This window comes from Dasypus novemcinctus, chromosome 29 (assembly GCF_030445035.2).
Source record: "Dasypus novemcinctus isolate mDasNov1 chromosome 29, mDasNov1.1.hap2, whole genome shotgun sequence".
NCBI classification, from domain to species: domain Eukaryota; kingdom Metazoa; phylum Chordata; class Mammalia; order Cingulata; family Dasypodidae; genus Dasypus; species Dasypus novemcinctus.
The window spans coordinates 30,212,002-30,220,303 of NC_080701.1; the positions used below are offsets into that span (position 1 = coordinate 30,212,002).

The 8,302-nt window shown below is 40.5% G+C and overlaps 1 pseudogene; it reads left to right on the plus strand.

Moving 5' to 3' along the window:
* Positions 1-1,513: 1,513 nt before the first annotated feature.
* On the plus strand, positions 1,514-4,064 carry LOC101436193 (U3 small nucleolar ribonucleoprotein protein MPP10 pseudogene; annotated as a pseudogene).
* Positions 4,065-8,302: the final 4,238 nt, after the last annotated feature.

Here is an 8,302-nt window from a genome sequence, read left to right on the forward strand (position 1 = left end):
ATTGAGAAGTTTTACAGCTAGAGAGAAGTCAATGCCTGCCTTCCAAAGACAGGCTAACTCTCTTGTTAGGGGCAAAGGCAGCTAGACTTGAAGCTGAAGCCATTGGTTGCTCATATACCATTCCAAAAATCCTAGGGCCCTTAATTATGCTAAATCTACATTGCCTATGCTCTACCAATGGAAAAACAAAGCCTGATTTATTAGATGAGGTCAAACTATCAACATAACAGGAGTTTGGGAAACGTTTATTTCAACTTAAAACTTTGAGGGGTTCAAAACTTCATTGGAAGAATTAACTACAGATGTGATGGAAATAGCAAGAGAACAGAATTAGAAGTAGAACCTGAAGATATGATTGCAATCTCATAATAAAACTACTGGATGAGGAGTTGCTTCTTATGGATGATCAAAGACAGTGGCTTCTTGTGATGGAATCTACTCCTGGTGAAGATGCTGTGAATATTATTGAAATGACAACAAAGGATTTAGAATATTACATAAACTTAGTTGATAAAGCAGCAGCAGGGTGTGAAAGGATCAGCTCCCATTTGGAAAAAATTCTACTGTGGGTAAAATGCTATCAAACAGCATCGTATACTACAGAGAAATCTTTTGTGGAAGGAAGAGCCCATCAATGCAGCAAACTTCATTGTTGTCTTATTTTAAGAAATTGCCACAGATCAGAGAGACACAGACTTCACTTCTCTCCCAGAAAAATAGCTAGAGGACAGTCAGAATGGAATGGAAAAAAAGTGTTCTACTGTTTAGGGCACCAGGGGAAGGCAGGACACCACCCAGAAGTGAGAGGAGCAAAGGAAAAGAATCGCATTGAGAAACCTCTGTGAGTAAAATCTGCAGCTGCAGCTGCTGGCACCCATCCCCTGACTCTCAAAGCAGACACCTTTGAATTCTCCAGCACTTGGTCAGTGCCTATGGACACAAAGGGCCACAGGGGTCCACCTCCCTAGGAAAGGAGAGAGCGAGGGATGCAGCCTAAGTCTGATTCTGCTTTTGGCCAATAAATTTGGGCTGCTGTGTCCCATGAGACCTTCCATGTTGGGTGGGGGGGCGCCATTGTTTGCCCTGTGCGCCAGCACCAGATGAAGGAGATCCAACTCTCTCAAACACCCTCTTCACTGACTGGGACTTGTTATTGAGGACACAGAGAGGAGTGGAACTATTTCCTATCTTGAAGAAGGGAACGGGCTGTCAGCCAAGTTTGGAGAACAGACTCTGGGAAAGTTTTGATTTGTGAATCTGTGAATAGCCCTGAGGCACAATCCTTTGTCAGGTTGCTCTGGTCTGGTTGCAGCAAACACATTCTGACCAGGGTTTGAACTGAGAGGTCTGATAAAGAGCACCATCTCCTGGCAGACCAAGGAAGTATATGGGAGGAAATTGAAAGTAAATAAAAGCAAATCCTTTGTCCCCAGGCTCTGGCTTCCGCAGGGAACATCTTTGCGCCCTTTCTGGGCATTTCTCTTCCATTGTATTTGGCTCGGAGTGGATGACAATGGCCCCACCTATCTGGCATCAATGGACTGTGGAGTAGCATCTGAACAAGGTCAGGAAAGCCGCTAGCCAGCCTGTGTGATTCCTCATGATTCAAGATGGATTGACATCAAATTTCACTTCTTTAGCAATAGTATCTTATAGCTTTCATAAAATACTAGAGAAAAATGATGGGATTCATGAGAATCATTTAAAAAAACTAGTAATAGACGATTTTGATGATGAAAAGATTTGGCAAAAACTGGATTTCAATGCAAACCAGTTTTGCTGTGCTTCTAGGATACAGCTAATGAAACTGCTGAAGAAGAAGACATTAGTCTTCTCCCAGAGAATGAAGAGGAGTGGAAGAGGATGGCTCAGAGATGGAAGCTGAAGGCTAAGAGGTACAGGACTTGGAGGATAGAGAAGAAGTGTTAGAACTTGAATGTGATGATCTTAAAGGGGATGAGAGAGCTAAAAACTCAAGCAGATCTGATCTGAGGATAAGGCTCATGTAGCAGTTTGATATTATTGATGAATTCCAAAAAGATATATTGGATTATGTATGTAAACTGATCTTTTCCTCTGGGCATATTAGATTATATTGGATTCATAGCTTTACTTGATTAAATAATTATGTAAACTTCTTGTGCCAGTAGGGTGTTGAGGCCCCACCCTTTGGTGGGTGGGGACTAACACATAAAAGGCATGGCAAAGGACAGAGTTAAGGGCTTTTAATGTTGGAGTTTCGATGTTCGAGTTTGATGCTGATGCTGGAGACCCAGGGAGAGACAAAGCCACTGACCTGATAGTCTACAGCTTACCTTGTGGAAAAAACAGAGGCGCTTAACCCAGAGGAACCCAGGAAGGCTGAATCCTCACAGATGTTGGCAGGCGTCTTGCTGCAACATGTGAAAATAGACTTTGGTGAGGGAAGTAACTTATGCTTATGACCTGGTATCTCTAAGCTCCTACCGGAAGTAAACACCCTTTATAAAAACCAACCAATTTCTGGTATTTTGCATGAGCACCCCTTTGGCTGACTAATACAGTTGACTTTTCAGTGATGAGGATTCTGACCATGACTTTGATATCAGCAAACCAGAACAGCAGAGCAAGATGCAAAACAAAGTGCCTGGGAAACCAAGAGAAAAGTCCAGAGCAGAGGATAAGTTCTTCGAACTATCTGAATTGGAGACCTTTTTAGAAAAAGTAGAAAAAGAATAAGAGAAAAAAGGTGGCAATGAGGAAGAAGATGTAATTTTTTTTGAAGATATTGCTTCAGATGAAGATGAGGGAGAACTGTTTGGAAAATTGAAAACTTGAGTTAATTAAAAGTTGCAGACACTTGAAATACATAGATTTATTTGATTTGCTTGAAAGCAATGAAGACATAGCAGGTAATTATGATGAGAAGGGTTAAAATGAAGAAAGGAAAAAAAATTGCTGAAGAAGATGAAGAAGGCATCCCTGAATCAGATGAAGATGATGTCTTTGAAGAAAGTGAAGGCAGTAAGAAACATAAAGGAGGTTAGAAGCGAATGACCTTTGCTTTGCCAGGTGATGAAGATGGAGAAACTAAAGATGGAAATACCTTAAATGTAAAGAGTGATTCTGATGTAGTTAAATCATCTCTTGAAAAAAGGCAAGAAAAAATGAATGTCCAAACTGTATCTTTCGAAAAAGACTTGTTGGAAAAAAACAATAAAAAACGTTGGCAGCTTCAAGAAGGGACAGCCCAAAAGAGAGCAGAAAATAGCCTCTTAGAAGAGTCCCTACACTTTGATCATGCAGTCCAGATGGCACCCATGATCACAGAGGAAAGTACCCTTCAACTGGAAGATATCATTCAGTAGAGGATAAGAGATCAGGCTTGAGATGATGTCATCCATTAAAAAAAAAACCTAAGGAGGATGAAAATGAATATAAAAAGCATCTGACATTAGATCATGAGAAAAGTAAATTGAGCCTTGCTAAAATATATGAACAGGAATATGTCAAAATCAACCAGCAAAAATGGAGGAAGAAAAACTAGATTGTGTAGATATTCAAGAGATGATGGATTCACTCTTAAAATTGTATGCCCTATAAAACTTCCATTTCATACCTAAACCTCCTGTACCAGAGATTAAAGCTGTATCAAATCTGCTAGCCACAACCGGGAGGAAGTGACTCCAGGGAGTACTAGTGACACAGCTCTCCTGGCCATAGAGGAAATTAAGGGGAAAAAAAGTTTGAGGTATAAAAACAGAGAATAAGGCTACCGACAATAAGCGAGAACAAAGGAAAGAGAAATATCAAAAGTATATGACAATAAAGAAGGAGAAGCAGAGAAACCTGCTACAGAAGAGTAATCCAGATGAGGCAGGGAAGTACAGCAAAGCAGTCACTTCAGAGATATTAAAACAGCTGACCAAGCAGGCAAAGCCTCCTTGTTAAGGGATGAAGGTAAAAACAAGACCTTAAAGACATCTCAAGCATTCTTTTCTAAACACAAGATCAAGTGAAAATGCAAAGAATATAGAAAAGAAGAAGAAAAGACAGGATCTTTCTTTCATAAATTAAAGTTGTAGTATATTTTGTACATAATATAAATATTAATGGGTAATCTTATATTCTTTGATAGGTCTGCTTAAATTAAAATGTTTGAGAACTGAAAAAAAAAGTTAATAAATAAAAATGGCCTTTTGGGGCCTATACAAACTCTTTCCCCAGGTCTGTGGAAGAAGATCTGCAACCCATAACTGGGTCCATGTCCCAGATTCAAGCAACTAAACAGGGATAATGCTAAGGAGCTAGAACAGATTGAAGCAAGAATCAAAGAACGGCAGTAACGTACAGCCTCCCACCACTAAATCCCTACATAAGAGAGAAAAGAGAAAAATTGAGCATCAGAATAAACTCATCAACATATCAGATGCCTGGACAGCAGCAAAAAAATTACAAGCCATACTAAGAAAATGGAAGATATGGCCCAAGCAAAGGTAAATATCAAAGCCCCAGATGAGGCACAGAATTTGAGAAAAATAATCAAAGACGTTCATACAAATCTCCTAAATCAAATCAACAAGTTGAAAAAAAAAACATGGCTAAAGAGATAAAGGACATCAAGAGAACACTAGGAGAGCACAAAGAGGAATTTGAAAACTTGAAGAGAAAAGTGAAATTAAAGACACAATAGGTGAGATCAAAAACACATTATAGAGAGGATGTAGAATTTTTCCAAGTCAACACGTATACTATATCTAACCTTTAAACCCATCGCTATATCCCATTTTGCTAGTAAGAGATCCAGACATTATATTGGGGCTTCAATATTCAGGAAGTTCTCGATCCCAGAGTGGTCCAACAATGGCAGCGGAGGAATACTGGTATAGGATAGTATTGACAGGGGATATATGGCTGACAGGGAGCTATACAGGGCATATGTCCAGGGTGCATGGTAATGTTTGGATATACTCATAGTGGCAACAATTAAAAACTACAGCTGGGGGGTACTGGGTCCCTGGCCGGGGGTGCTGTGCCCTGGTCCCTAGGGGAGAAGTGGCAGTCCCCCAAGTGCAGCAGCAAGGACCGAGAAGGAATGAGGGTCTAACAGTGAGCCCCTGAAACTAATAACTATGCTTGTGAGCCTATACACCTGAAATAAGAACAAGGCCTAGAGCAGCACTGTGCCTGGGAATTTCCTCCTGACAGCTTTCATGTTCCTCAAATGTGGCCAGTCTCGAAGCCTAACTCAGCATCTAAATGCAATGCCTTCCCCCCAGCGTGGGACATGACACCCGGTGGTGAGCCTCCCTGGCACCGAGGGATCACTATCAACTAACAACTGATAATGCAACTGGAAAATGGCCTTGAATTGAAGGTTCGATGCGGATCAGTAGAATATCCCTGTCTACATAGAATAATATGACTTTAAAATGCTGTTTGACCTAATGTAATGGGGAAATAGAAAGGAGAAATGAGTTTATATGGCTATGAGTCTCTAAAAAAAAAAAAAGAGTCTGGAGGCTGTCGGAAGGATTGCCCTTATGCACAACTGAGCAGAGTCTAAGAGACAGATAAAGTAGATACAATCCCCAAGTATTGGTTCCTTTGAGGGCTAAAGGGACCCACGGGTTCTATGGTCATGGCAGATAGGGTTCACTGCCATGTCAGATGGTCCTTCTTTGGAGCTGGTGTTTCTGTGTGATGAAACTGGACCCAGAGGGGATCTCTTTTCATAAGACTATCATGCTAATTTACTGGAATTGTAGTTGGTATTGGGGTTTAAGATATATTTAGGGGATTGAATCTTTTTACTGACTATATGATAGCCAGGCCCTGAGCCTCCACAGACTCCAGCTCCTACAATCTGATTTATTGGACTCACCTCACTCAGCTAAGATGGAGTTGAAGAAGGACAACCACCACACCATGGAACCTAGAGTGCCTACAACTGAAAGCAGGAGGATTGCATTCAGTAACCATGTGGAATCTGAGCCCCCTCTTGACATAGAGGTGCAACGGACACAACCAATCCAAGGTCCACATAGAAGAGGTGGCATTGGAGTGGGAAAAGTGGACATGGTGGCTGATGGGTATGGGGAATGGCAGGAAGAGATGAGATGTGGACGTGCCTTTGGGACTTGGAGTTGCCCTGGATGGTGTTACAGGGGCAATCACCGGACATTGCAAATCCTCCCAGGGCCCACTGGATGGAATGGGGGAGAGTGTGGGCCATGATGTGGACCAATGACCATGAGGTGCAGAGATACCCAGAGATGTACTTACCAAATGCAATGGATGTGTCATGATGATGGGAGTGAGTGTTGCTGGGGGGGGAGGGGGGAGGTGGGGGTGGTGGGGTTGAATGGGACCTCATATTTTTTTAATGTAATATTTTTACAAAATCAATTTTAAAAACCACATTATAGAGGCATACAACAGCAGACTCAAAATGATAGAAGCAAGAACAAGTGATGCAGAATGCAGAACAGCTGAAATTGAAGAGACAGAAAAATGGAGAGAGAAAAGAATTTTAAAAAATGAGCAGGGCTCAGGGAGTTGAATAATTACATGAAGTATAACAACACACATGCCAGGGGAATCCAGACAGAGAAGAAAAGGGAAATGGGGCAGAAAAAGTATTTGGGGAAGTAATGGCCAAAAATTTCCCAACTCTCATGAATATAATGAATTTACATGTCCAATAAGTACAATGTAACCCAACCGAATAAATCTGAATAGACCTACTCCAAGATACATACTACTCACTATGTCAAATGCCAAAGATAAACAGAAAACTCTAAGATAAGCAAGGGAGAAGCAAACCATCACATTTAAGGGATGCCCAATAAGACTTAGTGTGAATTTGTCATCAGAAACCATGGAGGCAAGAAGACAGTAGTGTGATGTCAATAGGAGAGTGAAAGGGAAAATTGTCCAGCTGAGAATTCTTTATCCACCAAAATTGCCCTTCACATATGAAGGCGAGTTTAAAATATACACAAATAAATCGAAATTGGGAAGCAGATGTGGGTCAAGCAGTTGGACACCCACATACCACATGGGAGGTCCTGGGTTCAGTTCCCAGTGCATCCTAAAGAAGACAAGCAAGACAGCAAGCTGACGCTGGCACAGCAAACTGACACAACAAGATGATGCAGTGAGATGATGCACCAAAGAGACACACTGAGGAAACACAATGAGAGAAACAACAAGCAAGGAGTGGAGGTGGCTAAAGTGATTCGGTGTTGGGAAGTGTAGGGTTCAGTTTCTGCTACCTCCTAAAAAAGAATATGAACAGGAGCAGACGGCTGGTGCAAACAATGGGGGTGGGGGGAGGAGATGCAGAGAAACAAATCTTTTTTAAAAGAGAAACTAAGAGAGTTCATAAAAAAGAATCCAGCTTTGCAGGAAGAATTAAAGGGAGGCTTACAGCCAGAAAGAAAAAGACAGGAGAGAGAGGCTAGGAGGAGAGTGTAGAAGGGAAGTCTTTCAGAAAGGATAATCAACAGAATAAAAGGACAGACAAAAATAAGTTCTGACATATGAAAATAAAAGAATAAAATGGTGAAGCATATAATTTATTTACAGTAATATCATTGACTATGAATGGATTAAAATCCCCAGTCAAAGTATGTAGACTGACATAGTGAATAAACTTTTTTAAAATTAAAAAAAAAAGAGTCCATTCATATGTGACTACAAAAAACTCACTTTAGACCCAAAGATACAAACCAGCTCAAAGTAAAATGTTGGGAAAAGATATTCCACACAAACAGTAAGAAAAAAACAGCAGGGGTATCTATACTAATATAAGACAAAACTGAATTTAAATGCAAAAAAGTTAAAAGAGATGCAAAGAACATTATATATTAATAAAAGGGACAATCCAGCAGGAAGAAGGAGCAGTCATAAATATCTATGCACTTAACCAGGATGCCCCAAAATACATGAGGCAAACTCTGGCAAAACGGAAGGGAGAAATACTTGACATCTCTACAATAATAGTTGGAGACTTCAACACACCACTTACTTCATCAGATAGAACAACTAGACAGAAGATCAACAAGGAAACAGAGAATTGAACAGTATTATAAATATCTCCGAAGAACTGAGAGCAGTGACATGAACAGGCATATGCACACTGATATTCATAGGGGTATTATTCACAATAGCTAAAAGATGGAAACACCATAGGTATCTATGAATTGAAGAATGGATAATCAAATTGTAGAATATATGAACAATGGAATATTATGCAGCTGTAAGAAGAAATGAAGTTGTGAAGCATATGACAACATGGATGAACCTGGAGGACAATATG